This window comes from Lytechinus pictus, chromosome 1, assembly GCF_037042905.1.
Source record: "Lytechinus pictus isolate F3 Inbred chromosome 1, Lp3.0, whole genome shotgun sequence".
Taxonomy (NCBI): domain Eukaryota; kingdom Metazoa; phylum Echinodermata; class Echinoidea; order Temnopleuroida; family Toxopneustidae; genus Lytechinus; species Lytechinus pictus.
In genome coordinates, this window is record NC_087245.1 from 7,936,018 (window position 1) to 7,959,738 (window position 23,721).

Sequence of the window (23,721 nt, forward strand, 5' to 3'; positions counted from 1 at the left end):
TCTAGTATAGGATCCATGGTTATAACCCATCCTGGCAAAAATCTATCATGTTGAGATTCAGCCTAATAAGTTCAGAGTTCCTTTACTTTCTTGAAAACTGCCCTCTAAAACACTTTTGAATTTTGACATAAAGAAACAAGAAATTTGTTTTACTATTAACAAAGTCTACTCATACATACAAGTTGAGTAGGGGTCGCATATAATGTAGGCTACATGTTCATCTTTGGTTTTGCAAGATTGACTTGATATCATTGATTTGATTTCAATTGTTCTGAGTAGATATGAAGGATTTATTCCTGTTCTCATGATATAAAGTTGGTAAAATCTTTCTCTTTTTAATTCAAAAAGTAAAACTGCCACAAACAATAAAAAATCCCAAATAATTTGTACATGTTTCAATGGAAGTGATTTAAAGGAAAAGTCATGCACCCCAACAAAAAGCTGCTTTGAATAGTAAGAGAAAATCAGACAAGCATAACGCTGAAAATTTCATCAAAATCCGATCTAAAAGAAGAAAGTAATGACGTTTAAAATGTTTGCTTAATTTCACAAAACCGTGGTTATATGCAAATCCTTGTCGGTATGCAAATTAGGGCGATGACATCACTCATTTTTTTTTTGTATTTTATTATGTGAAATATGAAATATTTTTATGAAAAAAAATCATTCCTCCCTGACCATGTGGGATTACATTGTTTTAACATTTTGTAGTTCAAACAAGAGGGTCCTATTTGTTAAATTCGTAAAAATTGAAATGTTGTATAATTCAAACAGTAAAAATGCAAAAGCAATAGTGAGTGAGTGACATCATCGACTCTCTAATTTTCATATCACTGAATTGTCATTATAACTGGGGGCCGTTTCATAAAGCTGTTCACAAGTTAAGAGCGACTTAAAGAACGACTGGTGAACACTTCTTACGCGATAAACCATCGCCAATGTATATACAATTTACCACAAGAAAGGATCTCAAATCGTTCTTAAAGTCGCTCTTAACTTACGAACAGCTTTATAAAACACCCATCTGTTTTGTGAAAAATAAGCGAAACTTTAAAATGTTATCATAAACTATTTTACATCCGATTTTGATGTAGTTTCCAGCGTTATTCTTGTTTGATTTTTCTCTATGTTTATTCAATTAAACTCTTTTTTTCTGGGGTGGATATGACCTTTAAATCAATGATTTGAAAAAAATGATCACAGTGATTTAAATCGCGATTTAAATCGCGATTAAAATCAACGTGATTTAAATCAGCCAATCCTGCTGAATTAACTGAATATGAAAACAATTAGCTTTGTCAACACATGCAATGTCGATGCCAAAGATGTGAAAGTTGCATATTGGTATGCCCGGGAGCTATATGCCTTGATGCTTTACTCATTAGTGCAAACTGCTTACATGTACTATGCCCCATTGCTTTGAAGGATAATTATTTTGTTTCAAAATATTAATTTGTTGGATTTGAATTGTGGAAAGTAGGTAATTTTTTTTTTTTGTCTGTTAAATATGAGCTTACCAGTTATATTGGCTGTAGTGCACTAGCGTACCTACGGGGGGGGGGGGGCAATCTGCCCCCCCCTGACGAGCCACAACCCATACAAAAGACATATCCCTGCCCCCCTGACCCTGACGAGCTTGAAAGACCTTTATTGCCCCCCCCCCCCCTGACAAACTTGAAGGCCTTTTTCTTTTTTTTTGCATGTCAATATTTTTTCTGGTACGAAAACCTTTATTTTCGATTGAGGACCTTTTCTTTCTTTTTTTTTTTGCTTGTCAAATTTTTTGGCGGGCAAATTTTCCCCTCCTGTGGAAAATCCTAGGTACGCCACTGCTGTAGTGTATGCTACTTCTTCTAAAAAAAAATGCATTTCATAGGCGGATCCAGGGTGGGCCCGAGGTGTCCGGTGTGATGATGAACAGTGTATATTTCAGGGGCCGTGGAAATGGTTTTCAAAGTAGGGGGGGGGGGGGCTGATGACGCAAAAAATCACAATCATATGGTCATTTTTACGATTATGTACACGGCTTTGAAAGTGGGGTCACCCCCCCCCCCCCCGCTTCCGCGGCCCCTGTATTTCATGTGCAATGGGGATGTCTGAATCTCATCTGTAAATGAAATATATATAATTTATCTTTATTTGATATTAGCCATAAAACAAAACATCAAAACATTCACAATAGGCTTAATGAAGAAGGAAACATTGAAGTCGAAATAATAGAATTATAAAGAAAATGTGAAACTAAATGCTAATGGCAGGGCAAACAAAACTTAATTTATTAAGATGTAAGAAGAAGGAACGGAAAAGAAGAAAAGAGACAAAGAGAAAGAGAAAGAAAAGATAACAATAAGGAAAGGAAGGGGAAGAAATAAAGAGGGTATAAGAAAGGAGAACAAGTCATATCTTATGTGAGTAGTACATATATAGGGTTAATGTTGCACGCTAAAATTTCATATAATTTCTTATTTTGTACTTTAGAAAACAGTTTGGTTCATTAAAGGTCAAGTCTACCTCAGAAAAATGTTGATTTGAATCAATAGAGAAAGATCAGACAAGCACAATGCTGAAAATTTCATCAAAATCGGATGTAAAATAAGAAAGTTATGACATTTCCAAGTTTCGCTTATTTTTAACAAAATAGTTATATGAACGAGCCAGTTACATCCAAATGAGAGAGTCGATGATGTCACTCACTCAATATTTCTTTTGTTTTTTATTGTTTGAATTACACAATATTTCAATTTTTACGAATTTGATGATTAGGACCTCTTTGCCTGAAGCATAAAATGTTAAACGTGTTCAGGGAGGAATGAAACTTCATTTCACCATGACAATGACAAGAAAATAAAAATATTTCACATTTCATATAATAAAATACAAAAGAAATAGTGAGTGAGTGATGTCATCAGTTCCCTCATTTGCATACCGACCGAGATGTGCATATCAAACTGTTTTGTGAAATGAAGCGAAACTTTTAAATGTCATAACTTTCTTATTTTACATCCGATTTTGATGAAATTTTCAGTGTTATGCTTGTTGAATTTTTCTCTTTTTATTCAAATCAAGTTTTGTTGGGGTGGACTTGTCCTTTAATCAATCAGTTCCATTATATTGTAGAAATGATAAAGATACACGTAGGATGATAAATAACATTAAAAAAAAACAGGACATTGGAGGAAAGGAAGAAGAATGAGAGAGCAAATGAAATAGATGAAAATAAAATTAGAAAAAATAAGAAAGGAGGAGGAAGGGAAAGAATGAAAGAAAGAAAGAGAGAGAGAGAAAGAGATAAAAATGAAAAAAAAGGAAGGAAAAATGAATGAATGAAAGAAAGAAAAAGGAAGAAAGGAAAGGAAAGAAAGGAAGATATAAAGAGAAAAAGAAGAGAGAAAAAAGAAAGAAAACAAAAGAGAAGAAAGAGGAAAAGAAAAAAAAATCAAGAAGAATGAAAAGAGGAAAAAAGAAAAAAGGAAAGAAAGGAAGAGAAAGAAAGAAAAAGAAAAGGTATATTCCATGTCACTTATAAAAGACCCGGGGGGGGGGGGGTGATCAGGGCATCTTCTACACATTCATATACTGTATTAGTTCCATACACGTTCCTTGCTGTAACAAAAAATGTTTCAAAATATGCCCTATGCTATTTATAACCATGAGCTATTACAGACTTGGTATCATCATGGACCTATCATCCAAACCATTCCATCTCCTGACTACTCAAGTACATTCATATATGTATCTATGCATGTATATGGATCCTATGTGTATGTAGCAAGCCCCAAAAGTGAAAGAGGAGTATACCCTATTTGTTTAAATTCCACAAGATAAGAAATGGTCAGAACAGCTGGATCCTAATCCCTCTCTTGCCCCTACTTCCACAAATCTGCTGTCAATCATGGTATCTACTGGCAACGGAGGGTTTCAGCAAGCTCCGCCTTGTGTACACGTTTCGTGTACATTGGTCAAACAAGTTGTAGACCCAGATCTGCAGGCTCTAGTAGACCTATAGTCTGCTATGCAGACTCCTTGAATCAGCTGTGATACACACACTGCAGATGTGGGTCTACAGTTGTAGACTACGCTTAACGAGGGGCGATGAAATGTCCAGCTCCTACGTCACTCTCAACGGGACGCGCGCCAACGGGACGGTTCGCCGATGAATATTCATGAGTTCGTGGTCGTGTGCGTACTGTGTGGTGTCCAATACCGAGTGTGCATAACCAAAGAGTTTACAAATGGTGTGTGTGTATAAAACAAAGTAGGGGGTTATTTTAACGGATAATGATTAGTATTATACGGTACTGTAGAAAATAAAAGTGTACAATGAGGTTTTACAAAAGAGGAAATAATACAAATATATATGTTATAGGAGGACAATGTAAGATGAGATGAGGCAAGTGTACAGTGAGGTTTTAACAAAGAATGTATAATGATAAAATATATGTAGAGGACAATGTAAGATGAGATGAGGCAAATGTAAAAGAGGAAGATGAGATGAGGCAAGTGTACAATGAGGTTTTACGCAAGAGGAAATAATACAAATATATATGGAGGACAATGTAAGATGAGATGAGGCAAGTGCACAGTGAGGTTTTAACAAAGAATGTATAATGATAAAATATATGTAGAGGACAATGTAAGATGAGATGAGGCAAATGTAAAAGAGGAAATAATGCAAATATATATGGAGGACAATGTAAGATGAGATGAGGCAAGTGTACAGTGAGGTTTTAACAAAGAATGTATAATGATAAAATATATGTAGAGGACAATGTAAGATGAGATGAGGCAAGTGTACAATGAGGTTTTACGCAAGAGGAAATAATACAAATATATATGGAGGACAATGTAAGATGAGAAGAGGCAAGTGTACAGTGAGGTTTTAACAAAGAATGTATAATGATACAAATATATGTAGAGGACAATGTAAGATGAGATGAGGCAAGTGTATCAGTGAGGTTTTTTTTCAAAAGAGGAAATAATACAAATATATATGGAGGACAATGTAAGATGAGATGAGGCAAGTGTACGGTGAGGTTTAAAGGGATGGTCCAGGCTGTAAATATTTATATAGCAATGAAAAGAGTAAAATTCACATTGCAACTATGCTGAAAGTTTGATCAAAATCTGATAACAAATAACAAAGTTATTAGATTTGCATTATTCCGGTGAAACAGTTCTATGCATGTCTTTATGATTAGGTGGACCGATGATGTCATGTCCCCACTTAATCTTTTGCATCTTATTATATGAAATTAGGTTTATTCAATTTTTTTCTACCAAGAACTATAACAACTGGATCGACAACTGATTAAGTGCATTAGTTATATATTGCCGCAACTTATTGAATCATAATGGAGACACATCATTTACATATGTATGAAAAAATGAAACATTTATGATTTCATGTAATAACATAAGTAAAGGGAAAGTGGGGATGTGACATCATCAGCCCACCTAATGAATATTCATGATGATGTGCATATAAGTTTCATAAAATATTGATAAACTTCGTTATTTGTTATCCGATTTTAATGAAATTTTCAGCATTTTGCTCTGTGAAACATGACTAAGAAAAAAATAGTATTATTTTTTCTGGGACCACAGATTTCCTGCTGAGTCGGGTGAAACATGACCAAGAAAAAAACTTTATAACAATTGTTTTGCATAATTTTTTTTAATGAGATTTGCATCTTTTGGGAGGGGATTTTATATATTTTGGGAGTGGAAAGGTTCAAAATTCATCCATGCAAGCAGGAGGTTCAAAGCACTCAAGATTTTAAGTTCACTCCAAAAAAAAATTGGCTCCCAATTAATCCATATGATTTGAGACTAGATAGATCCTTTGCATTCAGAGATATCACACCTATAACTACTTTTTTTTAGAATTGTTCACTCCAGATCTCCCGCACCTTTTTATATTCTATAGACTCCTTTTACATTTTGTATGTTATAACACAGATTTCTTTATTACGTTCCTTAATAATCATTAATCATAAATGAATAGGAATAAAACATGGAAATAAATTTACCACTTAAAAAATACACACAAAAAATACACAGACTTCTTTATTACGTTCCGTAATAATCGTGAAATAATTATAAATGAATAGGAATAAAACATGGAAATTAATATCTGACATAATAATACACAAAATAATAACTGCAAAAGAAATAACAAACAACTGGGTAAGGCGGGTCATTGGGACGATTACATGAAAATGGTCTTGGAATGTTTAAAGGGATACTCTGGACTTAAAATATGATATAAACAGATACAGAAAAATCTGACAAAACACTAAATATTTGATCAAAATCGGATAAGGAATAATAAAGTTATGGCATTTTCATGATTTGTATCATTCCAATGTAATAGGCATGTCTTCATGAATATTCAATGAGCAAATTGATGATGTTGTATCCCCACTTGTTCTTTTGTATTTTGAAATTAGGTTTATTCAAATTATTTCTACAAAGAACTGCAACTTATTTCATTATAAAGGACACACATGAACAATTATGAATTCATGTAATAACATAAGAAAAAGGGAAAGTGGAGATGTGACGTCATCAGCCCACCTAATGAATATTCATGATGATGTGCATATAACTAATTCCACAAAATATTGCGGATCTTTAAAATTCAATAACTTCTTTATTTGTCATCCAATTTTGATGAAATTTTCAGCATTTTGCTTAGTGAATTGTACTCTATTTATTTAGATATAAATATTTTCTGCCCGGAGCATCCCTTTAAGGCATCATATGAAGAGGTATAATAACAATTATTTCTGAAATATATATATTCCTTGGAAAAACCTACAATCACCTCCTGGTCCTACTCTTAACATTTGCATATTTTCATTTGGGAAAACCTGAATTGCCTCACCTCCCCTTACATTATGATTAGCCTCTTTGTCATTTAAATGCATTTGTACACTATTTCTACACTAAACAATTTCATTTTGAAAAAACCTTGTACACTTGCCTCACCTCCCTTTACATAAGCCTATTTTCATTTATTTTCATTATAACGTTTGTTTTCTTAAAGGTCAAGTCCACCCAAGCAAAATGTTGATTTGAATAAAAAGAGAAAAATCCAACAAGCATAACATTGAAAATTTCATCAAAATCGGATGTAAAAAAAGAAAGTTATGACATTATAAAGTTTCGCTTGTTTTTCACAAAACAGTGATATGTAAAAGTGACATGCAAATGAGACATTCGATGATGTCCCGCACTCACTATTTCTTTTGTTTTTTATTGTTTGAATTATACAATATTTCATTTTTAACAGATTTGACAATTAAGGACCAACTTGATTGAACCATATAGTATTAAACAATGCTAAATGTATGTTCTGGGACATGGAGAAAATTGGAATATTTCATATTTCATACTGTTTATAATGAAATACAAAAGAAATAGTGAGTGATGTCATTAGTCTCCTCATTTGCATACCGACACGGATGTGAATATAACAGTTATTTGTGAAATTAAGTGAAACTTTAAAATGTCATAAATTCATATTTTACATCCGATTTTGATGAAACTTTCAGTGTTATGCTAGTTGAATTTTTCTCTTTTTATTCAAATCAACTTTCTGTTTGGGTGGACTTGACCTTTAAGAAAACAAATGTTATAATGAAAATAAATGAAAATAGGCTTATGTAAAGCGAGGAAATAATACAAATATATATGGAGGACAATGTAAGATGAGGCAGGTGTACAGTGAGGTTTTAACAAAGAATGTATAATGATAAAATATATGTAGATGCAATGTATAATGGATAAAGAGATTTCAAGTTTCCCCCAACATACCAAAAGCCTGGCGGGCTCTTTCATAAAAATAATACAATAGCAATATGTGTATTTTTAAAAGTCATTACTGGGTGAATAGATGTATTAAAGGTGGGGGCCATGTTTTGGTGTTTTAATTTGGTTTGGCTTAATTGACTTAACATATTTAAACCGGTGCTCTGTGTCCATCCCCTAACCTTGGTAAATCATCCTCCACTGCCTGAACACGGCATACAAAACGGGGGGAAAGCCCACCAAGGGCTATTCTAGCAAATTTATTTATTCAATAAAACATCTTTCAACAGGGTAAACATTAATCAGCTCGCAGGCAGTTTCGCAATAATGGTCCTGCACTTTTAAAAGGTCAAGTCCACCCCCCCAAAAAAAAGATGATTTGAATAAATAGCGAAAATCTAACTAGTAAAACGCTAAACATATCATCAAAATCGGATGTAAACTAAGAAAGTTATGACATTTTAAAGTTTCGCTTATTTTTCACAAAACAGTTATATGCACATCTCAGTGACATGCAAATCAGACAGTCGATGATGTCCATCACTCACTATTTCTTTTGATTTTTGTTGTTTGAATTATATAATATTTCATTTTACAGATTTTGACATTAATGATCAACTTGACTGAACCATATAGCAGGGGCGGATCCAGCCTTCGCCAATAGGGGGGCCCGGAATTTTTTTTCAGCCACATTTTCCCCGATAGGCCGCTCGAAGATAATTTTGTTTGTTTCTTTAAAGGGGTAGTCCTAATTAAAAAGTGCGAGCTTTTTGCTTATTTTTGTATTTTGTCTTAAAATCTAAACATTTTGGGCAATGTTTATGATCCTAAACGACATGTGTATCCAACTAAATAATTGCTGCGAGCGCGAGCAGAAATTTTTAATATGCGTTTTGATCTGATGAAAAAAATGATCTGTTAACAGCAGCTTGTTAGCCATGAAGACGTTACATGTTTCAACTATCAAATAATGCGAGCGCAAAGTGCGATCTGAAAAATTCGAGAATTAAACCTAAAATGGGACACTCTATTCATATTTTGTAAATCATGAAAAGGATGAGTAATTGGAAATCTTCCAATATTAATAATGCGAGAAGTATATAACTAAATAATTGATGCGAGCGCGAAGCGCGAGCTGAAAATTTTGAGATTTAAACCTAAAAATGGGACACTCTATTCATACTTTGTAAATCATGAAAAAGATGAGTAATTTGAAATCCTCCAATATTAATAATGCGAGCGCGAGCAGATTTTTTTTCTTTATTCTTACATTTTGATCTGATAAAAAAAGGATCTGTTAATAGCTACTTGTTAGCCATGAAGACGTTACATATTTTAACTATCAAATAATGCGAGCGCGAAGCGCGAGCTGAAAATTTTGACATTTTTACCTGAAGAATGGAAAACGATAAATATATAACTAAATAATTGATGCAAGCGCGAAGTGCGAGCTGAAAAATTCGAGATTTAAACCTACATATGGGACACTATTCATGTTTTGTAAATCATGAAAAGGATGAGTAAATTTTCCTATATTAATAATGCGAGCGCAAAGAGGGAGCAGAATTTTTTTAATTTCTTTTTAATATACGTTTTGATCTAATCAAAAAAGGATCTGTTTACGGCTGCTTGTTAGCCATTAAGACGTTACATATATTAACTATCAAATAATGCGAGCGCGAAGCGCGAGCTGAATTTTTTAAAAACATTTTTACATTAAGAATGGAAATTCTAAGCACTTTTTGTAATCGTGAAAAGGATAAGTATAAAACTAAACAATTGATGCGAGCGCGAAGCGTGAGCGGAAAAATTCCGGACACTCTATTCATGTTTTGTAAATCATGAAAAGGACGAGTAATTGAACAGTTTCCTACATTAATAATGCGAGCGCACAGCGCGAGCAGACAATTTTTGATAATGTGATCTGAAACTGGATAATGATTTAGATAGAGAACAATCTAAACGCGTGTTTCAGATTTCGAACTAGAATTTGGGTATTCTAAATACCTTTCTTATCAAGAAAACCAATAAAGCGAGCGCAAAGCGCGAGCTAAAAATATGTGATATTCTGATCTGAAAAAGGGACAATTTAAGCTCTGTATTTCAAGCACTTTGTGGGAAAATTGTGAGGTGGATATGGATCACAGTTTAAAAAGAGCTGATATGTTTCATTATCATTACTTTGAGATTTGATATAGGACCGGGACATTTTATGAGGACATTATGTCATCATACGAAAATGATGACAATCTTCCTATTTCTCTTCCTAAGCATGAGAGCGCGAAATCTGTTAATATTATGGCCTGAAAACTGGACATTATTTAAAAACACTTTTGTAATTATAAATAAGATGCATGAGATAATATCTTTCAACAATCAATGCGAGCGGTAATCGCGAGCCGTAATTTTTGATAAACTGTCATCAATGGGGATTTTAAGTAGTTTGTTTTAGAATTAATATTGAAATATACATAACTCACCAATCAAAATGCGAGCGTGCAGGGCTAGCTGATACGTTTTGACAATCTGACCTGAATAGGGATAATTTGATAACTTAATGGAATACATGAAAATAATAGGTACCTGACAAATCAAATTTTGCGAGCGCGCAGCGTAAGCAGAAAATGTTAATATTCAGACTATAAAACATAAATTTTTACAGAGCACTTTTTAAAAATAAATTTGTAAAGCAAACAAAATAATGAAAGTTCAATTTCCGAGCTGAAATACGTTTTGTATTTTGACTTCAAAATTTGATATTTTAAGCTCCATATTGAGCAAGATATGTAAATCACCTAAAAGGCAATTTTTTAAATTATTTTCCAAGTCTTCCCCCATCTTATTTTATTCACTCGTCTTCCTCCTCTTATGTTTCTTCTTCTTTTTTTCTCCTCTCTTTTCCCTTCTTTTTCTTTTTTTTTTGCTCCGCCAATAGGGGGGGGGGGGCGGGCCCCCCTGGATCCGCCTATGATATAGTATTAAAACAATGCTAATTCCACATGTTCAGAGAGGAATTAAGCTTTGTTTCACTTGACAATGAGGAGAAAATTAGAATATTTCATATACAAGTAATGAAATACAAAAGAAATAGTCAATGGATGACGTCATCAGTCTCCTCATTTGCATACCGACCAGGATGTGTATAATAAATGTTTTGTGAAATTAAGCGAACCTTTAAAATGTCATAACTTTCTTATTTTACATCTGATTTTGATGAAATTTTCAGTGTTATCCTTGTTGGATTTTTCTCTTTTTATTTAAATGAACTAATGGTTGGGGTGGACTTGTCCTTCAAAGAGAGAAGTACACACATTAAAAGGAAATATTACAGATAATTAGGAATAATTGTATACAGCAAAACTAAAATCCAAATAATAAGTGAAACATCAGAAAGAAAAAAGAACAAATAGTAGGATAAAGAAGTGAAGGAAAAAGAAAGAGGTTTTATACATCGATATGAAATCATCAACAGGATAGGCCTCAATTTAAAGAATTACTATCAATATTAATACTTATAGGAAATCATATTCGGATGATCTGTTTTGGTTTCACTTGTGTTAATGCGTAATCGATTTCGGTTATACCAGTCATTAAAGGCGTTTAAATCATTCTGTAATTTTTTTGTTACATCTTCCAATTTACTGTCAGAGGCAAATACTACTACTACCTCATCAGCAAATATGCTGCAAGCACCTTCAGTAATACATTTAGATATATCATTAATACATATTAAGAACAGGATGGGGGCCAAATGGGTCTTATATGGTTGCCATGGCAATACAAGTATAGCAACAAATATATGCCTATTCATGTTCAGAACCCTCCAAAGCAAATAAACGAAACATCATATTTTACATATTTTTATCAAAATTTGCACTATTCTGGGGGGGAAATATGCCTTTGCCAGCATTTCAACGGGTCATTTGCAACATTGTTATTTATCATTAAATAATAGCGCCTTTACCAAGACAACATCAATATTTATCATTTTAATGAATTCATGAAGAACACTTTCTACAATTTGTTTTCAAATGAAACGACCGTGTCAAACCTTACGCCCGCCCCCCCCCCACTCAGTGTTATTTAGGGTACGCCTATATGCTCGTTCCCTCCCTTTGAAAGTACCCCCTGTCGAAGGTCTGCTAAAATTTCTGAACCCCCCTTTCGAGGGCTTTTCGCGGGCTTTTTCTGCCTTGGAGACCCCCCTAAATCCGGAACACTGCTATACCCCCTTTCTCAGGTGAGCTCTCATTCCAACAAAAGGTCCGTACTTTACTTTTCAAAATGAAATCATCCTGAATGAGCTTTCAAAACTAGAATTTCAGGAATTAATTGATCAAATCCCGGCCCGGCCGGGATTTGATCAATTTTATATGTTATTCAAGATATTTTATAACCCCCTTTTAAAATTTCTCAGGAGTCCAAAGAGAGATATAAAAAACACCCCCTTTTTAAAGAAATCTCCGGGTGAAATTACAAATACACCCCCCTTTTTTACAATTCGCGGGCCGGACCTGTCCCGCGAAAAAGTACCCCTTTACCGGACATTTTGGGAACACGCATGCGGTCCTTCCGACCCCAGAGTGGGGGGGGGGGGGGCGGGACCTTACGGATATCTTGTTTACCATGTTATTTGGTTGGCCTTGGTATTTATATACATTTAGCAACAAACATAACTTTGTTTTGCATCCTAAAATATAGGGGAAATGAAAGAAATATCTGATTCTACTGATGTTTTTATCAAAATCTGTACATTCTGAGGGATAATTAGCCGTTACCATGGCAACAGGACATTTGCAAAATTTTATTATTAAATTCTAGCTTTACCAAGGCAACATCAATATTTTTCTAATAAACTCCTGCACAGAACACTTTCTGTAATTTGTTTTTAAAATTAAATAAGTGGGTTAAACATGACTGTAGATTAGGTTAATTTTGTTGTATTTTCTAACATTATCGTTTTCACCATATTTTTTTTTGCAAATTAGAAGTTATTTTGTTGCCATAGCAACGGCCTTAGATGGTATTTATGCATTTATCAACAATCACTTTTATGTTAAACTCCCTAAAGCCTTGGAATTTACTAGTGCGCGCTCGGCTGAAAAAGTGTCATAAAAAAGTGCGCACGATCGTTTTGCAAGGCTTTAGAAAAGAAATCAAGCAGACAAAGTTAAGATAATTGTATCAGATGGAGGTCAAAATGCCATAAGTTCGGTTGGTATCACATTTTACTAATACTTAATCGGAGACTCGGAGACCTCCGCTTGCAAACTGGCGAATTCTTGATGCTTGTCGTCGAGAAGGTCGGATTCTTTCGGAGCGGACGCAAATGGTAGCAAAATTTGCCGATGTTTTGCCAATCTTTTCATTAATAGAGACCTCACCTGCAAGAAAATTACTTCACTGGGTAGTTTTAAGTCGCTCTTTATGTTGGTGATATCAGTTTTTCATAATATTAATTAGATATTGAGGTATTCGCCCGTGCGCAAAATTAGGTAACGCGCGAATTATGGTCACACTACCACATAACACTAGCCTCGTCTGCTACGTAATCTAAATGAGCGACATGACCAACACTATAACCATTATGTTTATGCAAATGAGAACACTGGGACACTTTCCCCTATTCGGATTTTGGGGGACTTTTTGTATGGTCTTCTATGGACCCCAAAGAAATGTTCTGCATTGGAATGAATTCTGTTGCAATTTGTTCCAAGTAAAAAATTTGAAATGACTGGACTAATGTACGAAATTGAGCGTTTCAATTAATCGCCGAAGTGTCCGGTCCGTGTCCGGTCTTCCCTTTGTAGAACGTGTGTAGAAGCATGGACTAACTAGTGAGGTCCATGGGCGACGAAACTGTTTTATTGCGAAAATGAATGTCTCTCGCCGGTGCAGCCTGATCGCGGAGTGACAGTGATTGATGGCGGACTGGGGAATTCCAGCTGTCAATTAAGTTATGGTCATCGGCGCGAAATTTGAATTGGCCAAGTAGGCTCAAGAGACCTGTCGGCGGTCGTGACTCTACAATCCGTGCTCAGTCCATCCATGGTAGCCCCACCCATGAAAATATTGGGGGGGGGGGGCAAACATATCGCTTTGCCCCCCCAATAATTCCGCATGTGCAAAAATAAAATAAGATTGTAATGTTACACAGAAATCAGCAAGTGAGATTGAGATACACAACTCGTTCTTTATTTAAAATCGTACTCAAAATGTTCGCTATTCAGATATATGGGAATATAAAAATTTTCAGCTCGCGCTCGCATCATTTCTGTAGCAAAAACCCATACTTATCATGATTAAATAGGTGAATAGAATGTCCCGTTTTCAGTTCTGAACTTCAAAAGAACTCCCGCTCCGATTTGCAATAATCTTTTGTTGGATATATTATATCCAACAAATATCTTGTTCTTAATTAAAAACGTTCATTAAACTGTCATTTTTTGTCAGATCTAAATATCAAAATTTTCAGCTCGCGCTTTGCGCTCGCATCTATTGTTCTTTTAGATACCCATCTTAATCATTGGTACCAAAAATGCTTAGAATATCAAGCTCTCAGGTCAGAATATAAAGAAATTTCAGCTCGCTCACGGCACTCGCATCATCTGTGTAGTGAGATATGTACAAACAGGCGGTACCTTTTTCCTGTTTTTCAGGTCAGTATACTAAAAAATTTGAGCTCGCGCTTCGCGCTCGCATCCATTTGTTGGTGAGATATGTGTCTCTTTCTCATGAGTCATATATATATGTACATACATATGCCTATGTGTGTGTTTTTTTGTGTGTGGGCGAGTTTGTTTGTTTTGTGTGATCGAGCGCCTTTGGAACGTTGATTTATGATTCCCCCCCCCCCAATCTGAAAAATGGATCGACGCCCCTGACGAACAGTTGGTGATTTCAGTGAGATCTGTGCGAGCTTACGTTATAGCGTTTTAGTGATTTCCAACCCCCTTATAAACAATAATTTACCCTTATCATCCTCTGTAATTATGCATATCATATTCAACTAATGAAGCAAAGCAACCTCTTCGCTGCATTTCTCCATTAATTATCTACCAATGAAATCTTGATATTTACAGTAATTCAATAATTCATATTATCTATAATCCCAACAGATCCATTACCATGATAACCACTGAAAAAATCTTGATAGGCCTTTAACGGAAAGATGGTAGTATAATGTAAACATTTTAAGTATATACCTACGTATACATTACCAGTGATGTGATAAATACTTACCACTGGAAAGAGGTTTTGGACACCATTCTGTCTTCGAAGGACTGAAAATTCGCTCGGTCGCTTCGCTCGCTCGTATATTGATAAACTGTAATTCATTACTTTATCTCAACAAATCCATTACAATATAGCCATCGAAAAAAAAATCATTATATGCCTTTTACTGAAAGATGGTAGTATTATATAGACGGTATATACCTCTATACATAGCTCCTTGGTGTGGGGGTGTCCCCAAAATTTTGAATTTCCAGGTCAATATAATGCTATCATCCCCTTACTGCTCGGACCGGATTTATGCCAGCTATTGTTTTCAGCCCAAAGTATCCCTCTAATTCAATTTCTTTTCTGGATAGATCGACCCGACCTTTAAAATAGAAACAATCAGACAAATTTCATTGTGGTCTGTATAAAAAATAAGCACTTTAATAATATTCATAATTACAATAAGAAATGTTAAAAAAAACCATATATCTATGAAATTTTATAATACACATAAGCAATTTCATACTACATAATAGATACTTTGAAATGATACCATGCAATCAGAAAATAGCTGACTATATTAGTTCAGACCGTATGTTTTGAGCATAGTATAAAATATTTTTGATGAAATAGCCACAAAGCAGAAATTATTTAGCCTACCATTATAAGCACATAATGCTGAGTTCACATAAAAGTATACTATTCGGTATACGATGGACGTTTTCGAAGGTCACGCGAATAGCTTGAATCGAACTATAGATAGGATTACCGAAAAGCTGTTCACATTAGAGGATACTATTCGGAAATGCCGTGTAGCTCAGTATATTTATAGAATAGTGGGAATCGAACTTGTTCGATTTTCGTGCAGCGTATACCATCCAATTCTGATGTTGCAGATGGTGTGCTGTGCTGAAATAAAGCAAATTACAAATAAAATAATTTCTTGTTTCTCATTTTATTGCAATTTCATAGCATTTGCCTTAATATTCAAGTTATCCAGCACTTCGCGATTACAATGTTAAATGCCCTGCATTTTTTTAACTAAAAAAAAACAACAACAACAATATCTCATACACTTTTATGTGGGCTCCTCATTTTTCTTTCTTTTTGACCGTGAAATGTTTGAAGACACAAGATCAAAATGGTTAACCAACCGCGCGATTTAGTTCAGCAATGTTGTTGTGTATAGTTGAGCCATATCTAATAACTTGATTACTCTTATAAGTTCGAAATAATGAGGAAAAATCAATAAAAAGATAAATCAATAAACTAATATTATTAAAACAATTTCTTTATTATTCACTTTTGATATGAGTTCACAGAGCTTGGATGGGGGAGTAGAATTAGGCTACCCCCACCATAAAAAAATACATCAAAGCAAAAATAGGAATAGTTGATAATATCAATTAGGCTGATTCATGCTCGAAATTTTAAAAATATTTGAAAACAGAACTACAGTATTTCCAATCACCCCCACCCCCCAAAAAAACAACAATAATAATAATGCTTCTGTGTATAAAATCATACTACTCAAATAATCTCAATCAACTAACCACATTAATAAGTCATTAATAGTTGTATTAAACAGAAGTTCAGTTTTTGCAGATAGAATTTCTCTGCTTGAAGTTTTTCCGAAACAAATTATTTTCGAATATCAATAAATTATGCAGAAAAATGTGGTAATTCATTTTCTTCTTTTTTTTAACAGGAAATTAACTTTAGGTAGAAAAAAGTGTTTTGTCATACATTTAAGTCCATTTGCATAACCCCCCCCCAAAAAAAAAATACAGAAACGATTTCACATAAACAATTAATGATAGCATTCTGTTAAATAAATTATTTTCCCTATCTTCAATGAGAGGAGAAGAGCCAAATCTTGTCCGTCTGAGGTATCCATTTTGACGGCGCCAAAAGTACATAAAAGTATAGGACATGTGTGCTATCTTATGTGACCCGCCATAGCGTATAGTGAAGAGCGAATACCGTATACTTCTATGTGAATTCAGCCTAAGGTTATACGATCCAATTTCAATTAAGTTGTAATAGAATTTGATATGAACATTCCAGCTTATAAAATCTTAACAATCAATGTTCCGAATAGTCGTATTAAAATTGAAATTCCAGTCTATCTATTCTCCCTTTACCGGCCAAGCTACCTGGGTATAAGAAATGTAAACTTCTCAATAATTGGGGTCTCCATACCCCTTCCTGCCACCCGAAATTAATGGAATAAAGATTACAAAGGAAAAGGAATAGAAAGAAAATTAAAATAATTCATAAAGCGTTAAATATATGACCTATAAATTAAAAAATTACTATTTCATTTGTTATTTACAATCATTGTTCCTTCTATTATAAAATGATCAGCATCATAATTTTCGTAACTATTAATTACTATTACTTATACTGATATTAAACTACTGCAATTACCATTAATATCGTACACTGTAAAAATATATTGGGTAAATTTTCTACCACCATGAGGGCAATTATGTGTCTAACCAATTTGGGGCAGTATTTTACCTAATGCGGGAAGCATATTGTCCAGTAAGGTTAAACAAGATAAACATAAGCAGCAATTGCTTTAGAATGGGCAAAATTTTCATCACACTGGATAGATAAAAATGCCCAAAAGAAATGACCAATGTTGGTTGGACACATAATTACCCACATGGGGCACTTTTACCCAATATTTTTAGAGTGTATATTCTGGTATCATCAGTAGCAACTCCATTCCGAATTATCACTAATTTTCTCAGTCGTCACCATTATTAGTATAAGTATTATCAATGATATAGACGTCAACAAAAATTGATTAACACTGATGTATAATTTCGTCAAAAGCTAAACTAAAGGTATACTGCATAATTACACTTAAATGATTACAATTAATCATGACTGTGTATATACTCAGAACCCATATGCGTATTCCATGTATTCGGATTCAGTGACGGCTTTGGCATGGTGAAAATTTAGATTTCAAGAAGAGCGTGACAGTAATACAACTTATATAAGTCATTAATTATTGTATAACCTCTCAGACCCACGGCCCTAGAGCAACATCTTATATAAGTCATTAATTATTGTATAACCTCTCAAACCCATGGCCCTAGAGCAATTGAATGATAGTCGATTTTTTTTTTTGGGGGGGGCGGGGGCATGGCAGCAGCTAAGTTAAAGATTGCCAAAATGCACGTGTTGTTGTAGAACAGTAAAGAAAACATATAACAATATAAGGATTATACTAGACTCATCGCATTCTAGTCAATTTTCCACCCATTTGAAAATATGTACACCAAAGAATAAATACTATTTTCCGATAGCCTAGGAATACAAACATATATGTTGTGATTCGTTGGGTCTTTAACATACATAGGTATAACATTATCTTATCAAATTGCTTTACAATAAATTTTCATGCTGTTTTATACATTACTTTACAGTAATAAATTTAAGATGGTATGATTCCCGTATTCATGGTTGTATACCATAATCTTGTGCGTGGAAATAAAGACAACTCTTATATATATAGTTTGATAATTCAAACATCTCTACGTCTGAGACAGAATGAAAACTGTACAGATATATATAAGTATATAAGTGCAGGCGCTAAAATAAAACCAATACAGTATGAACAATAACAGTTAGAACAAAGATAAGCAACAACAGTAACAACAACAACAAATAATAATAATAATGATAATCATGATTATAAAACTAACAGAAACATCAACATTAACAACAAGGAAGGTAATAATAAACTGTTATAGCCTGTACCTACCCTCAGTACATATATCAGTTCATACGTAGGGAAAGGCGGGGTAAGTTGAGCATAGGGGCAAGTTGAGCCACCACCCCCAGGCCAATAATGAATGAGTCAGACATTGTGGTGGTGTCATGCATGGATGACCCATTACATAACCCTTAATCCCACCACATTGTTTTCAACTTTGAAACAAAAATTAATTTTTTAGAGGGAAAAATATGAATTTCATCCAAAAAAGTAAAAAAGGGTGTGAAATAGATCAGTGCTTTTTACCCGCACACGTCTTTAAATATAATAAAGAAATAAGAACAATATTGATAGTCCAGGTATGGATTCTCATTCTTGTCATAGTCTTTTACATGATGGATGCATAAGAAATGTGTGGATGTGAAAATACCGCATTAAGTTCGGACTGGGGTAATTTGTGCCAGCCAACATGGGGCAAGTTGAGCCATGGTAATTCTTATGGTAATGTATAAAAAACAAAAAACAAACCTTAAAAAGCCATTGATATGCAGGCAGAAAGGAGAAATTCACATGACAGTTCTTTTACTTTTAGAGGATGTTAGTATTTATAGAGAATTAGCAAGTGAAAAGACTTTAAATAAAAATTGACATGCTGGTTCTTTCTGCATACATTTTGTACATAGTTTTTGTGGCTCAACTTACCCCAGAAGGTGGCACAACTTACCCCATAGATGGGGGCAAGTTGAGCCATTTGACATCGTTTTTTTCAAAGGTCACTGTGACTTTCAGTGTGGGGGTAGAAAGTTATATATACGTGAAAAATATTTCCCAAGAATCAAATTTAAAGGCAAGGTACTTAATACTACAATATTATTAGTCATATCAATTCTAGCATGCAAAATGCAAAAAGTGTCACAATTTACCCCGCCTTCCCCTATATGTAATTTACTTAAATGATGCAGAAGAAGATAATTAAAAAAAAAAATTTCTAGCAGCTATTGGAAGGGTTTGAAACCATTATATCGATCATACATAGAATGACTTGCTCCCTTTCGTCAATACTTGATTTTCAAATGTCCTCCTCGTATCTATTCAGCCTTTATCCATTGCAATTTAATAACAGCGAACTATTGTTATATTCAATTTAAAATGTACATGGTGCTATTCATACCTAATGTTTTTTTTATCATATCTTATTCCTTATCTTTAATTTGACTTCACATAATATGAGTAGTAAATGTGCTTTAATTTGATTATCATGGTGATTTTATTTTGTTTCTTTTTCTGGAGGACGAAAATGAAGGGCAACTATTTTGTACAACGAGTACCCTGTTCAACATTTTCAATGAATATATACGATAAATAAAAATTACCTCATACATGTATTATTTTATTCATTATTTAATTGAATTTGTTTTACATCATGGTCCTGATACAACAGGTTTTTTTTTTAATAATATAAAAATGATATCATCAGTTATATATAAATAAACAACATTGCAATAACTATTTTATGTAACAAAATTACAATTGGAAATCCATGATAGAAAATGCAAGGAAACAATATATTACCATCACTACAATTTTATTTTTACATTACAAAGATTGATTTCAAATTCATGTGAAGTATACAAATCAATAATATAATACAAAACAAAACAAACAACATATTAGCATCATTGCTCTGATTATAACTTGCTGAACAAAATATATCGTTATCACTATTTCAGTATTTAATCTCAACAGGATTCGAAGACACAGTATACCTTATTTGTATGTCTTAATGACTAATTTTCCTTTTTTGTTTTATTTGTTGCCAACTAAGCAACGATTGCATGTGATGACAGCCGGCTTGACAATACAATTTTTTTACTCCAATGCGTCGAGCACCTGATAGGAGGCAGAATGTCTCATTTTTTGACAGTCTTGGGTATGACTCGACAGGGGATCGAACCCACCTCCTGTTCATTTTGGTGGGCAATGTAACACTGAACCAGTCATATCAGGTTCATGAAACCCTCTCTCTCTCCCTCTCTCTCTCTCTCTCTCTCTCTCTATATATATATATAGGGTTAATAGAAAGATGTCATACAACTCGTTGACACGGTTGACAATAAAATTTATATGCTTTAAATTTCTTGTTTACCATTTCAGTTCAAGATTGGTGGAGCCCAGGTGGACTAGAGATGTCCGACATAATATGTATCTCGAAGCGGTATTCCATTCTTAGTCGGTCGACTTCCATTCTGCATTGGCTCGTGGTTCTGCAGTAACAAAGGGAATATTAAGGCATTCGAATGAAATATTGATCATTCAATGAAATACATTTAAGTTAGGCGACTTCATGAAAATGGAATAGAGAATAAAACAGTAATGACATGTTGAATTTGTGGCAAATTTCTTAGAGCAATTGCATATGAGGGAGCACTTGATCCCTTAGGCTGGGTTCACATAGAAGTATACTATTCGGGTATACGGTGCACGTTTTCGAGGGCACGCGAATAGCTTGAATCGAACAATAGGATTTCCTAATACCGGGTCACATGAGAGGGCACTATACGAAAATGCCGTATAGCTGCGTATAGCTGCGTATAGTATAGTATAGTGGGAATCGTACTTGTTCGATTTTCGTGCAGCGTATACAGACGTGGCAGGTGGTGTTCTGAATTTCCCTATAATATATACTGTGTGCGTTGGTTAAATGAGGTAAGTTCAAATGAAATGATTTTTTGGTACTCATTTTATTGGAATTTCTTAGCACATGCCGTCATTTTTAAGTTATCCAGCACTTCAGAGTTTATCTCATGCACATGCTGTATGATTTATGTGGGCTCTGCATTTTTCGTTCTGTCTTTTTTTACCTTGAAATGACTGAAGATACAAGGTCAAAAAGGTCCGCAGCGAAGGCTACTTGAGCTATGTTGTTGTGTATCGCTGAGTCATGTTTAATTAATTACTTAATTATTCTTATAATAAGTCGATAATAATGTGGAAATAGATTTAAATCAAGAAAATATTGTTTATAAAATGATGCATTTATTATTTCACTTTTGCTATGATTTCACAGAGCTGGGATGGGGGAGAAGAATCAAGCTCCCCCCTAAAAATGACGTCATCAAAGCAAAAATAGGAATGATTGATAAAATCAATTAGGCTGATACAGGTTTGAAATCTTAAAATATAAATTTGGAAACATAATTACAGTATTTCCAATAACATTCCTCAACCCCCCCCCCCCCTCCCCCAAAAATAAAATTTTAGTTTTTAGTGTGTAAAATCATATGGCTCAAATAAGCCCATCTCGACGGACTGGCTGAACTAACCCCATTAAAAAAAATCATTAAAATTTGTATTAAATAGAAGTTTAATAATTTGCAGAGGTGACTTCTCTGCTTGAAGTTAGTCCAAAACAAGCTTATTTTCGAATCTTAGTAAGTTATGTAGAAAAAATATGATTTCTTTTTTTTTTTTTTCAGAAATTAACTTCATATGTACCTCCTCAGCCTCGGCCAGTAGGAGAAGAGCCAAATCTTCTTCGTCTGAAGTATCCATTTTGAATATTAAAGTAGGACACGCGTGCTACCTTTATGTGACCCGCCATGCCTGTATAGCATATAGCGAATAATGAATAGCGAATAGAGAATACCGTATACCGTATACTTCTATGTGAACCCAGCCTTAGGCTGGGTTCAAGGCTGGGTTCACATAGAAGTATACGGTATACGGTATTCTCTATTCGCTATTCGCTATACGCTATACGGGCATGGCGGGTCACATAAAGGTAGCACGCGTGTCCTACTTTAATATTCAAAATGGATACTAGTACTTCAGACGAAGAAGATTTGGCTCTTCTCCTACTGGCCGAGGAGGTACATATAAAGAAAAGAAGAACGGTATGGGTACGACAACACTTCCAAATGCGACCTGTGTTGGGGGAGTTCCACACAACATTTCAAAACCTGATAGATCACCCTGATGAGAAGGTGTTTTTTAACTTTGGAAATATTGTAGTTATGTTTCCAAATTTATATTTTAAGATTTCAAACCTGTATCAGCCTAATTGATTTTATCAATCATTCCTATTTTTGCTTTGATGACGTCATTTTTAGGGGGGGGGGGAGCTTGATTCTACTCCCCCATCCCAGCTCTGTGAAATCATAGCAAAAGTGAAATAATAAATACATCATTTTATAAACAATATTTTCTTGAATGAAATCTATTTCCAAATTATTATCGACTTATTTTAAGAATAATTAAGTAATTAATTAAACATGACTCAGCGATACACAACAACATAGCTCAAGTAGCCTTCGCTGCGGACCTTTTTGACCTTGTATCTTCAGTCATTTCAAGGTAAAAAAAGACAGAACGAAAAATGCAGAGCCCACATAAATCATACAGCATGTGCTTGAGATAAACTCTGAAGTGCTTGATAACTTGAATATGACGGCATGTTCTAAGAAATTCCAATAAAATGAGTACCAAGAAATCATTTCATTTGAACTTACCTCATTTAACCAACGCACACAGTAAATATTATAGGGAAATTCAGAACACCACCTGCCACGTCTGTATACGCTGCACGAAAATCGAACAAGTACGATTCCCACTATACTATACTACACGCAGCTATACGCAGCTATACGGCATTTTCGTATAGTGCCCTCTCATGTGACCCGGTATTAGGAAATCCTATTGTTCGATTCAAGCTATTCGCGTGCCCTCGAAAACGTGCACCGTATACCCGAATAGTATACGTCTATGTGAACCCAGCCTTATAGGCATGTTGCTGCTGCTGCCGGTGCTGCTGACGACGACCACGATAATAACATAGCAAAGATCACAAGTATACGAGGTGTTTCAATTTCTTTCTTACAACTTGGTCAATGTTGGATTCCTCCCTGTACACTTTTTGAATTGTTTTTTTTTTGTCATAACTGTCATGATGTTTCCTA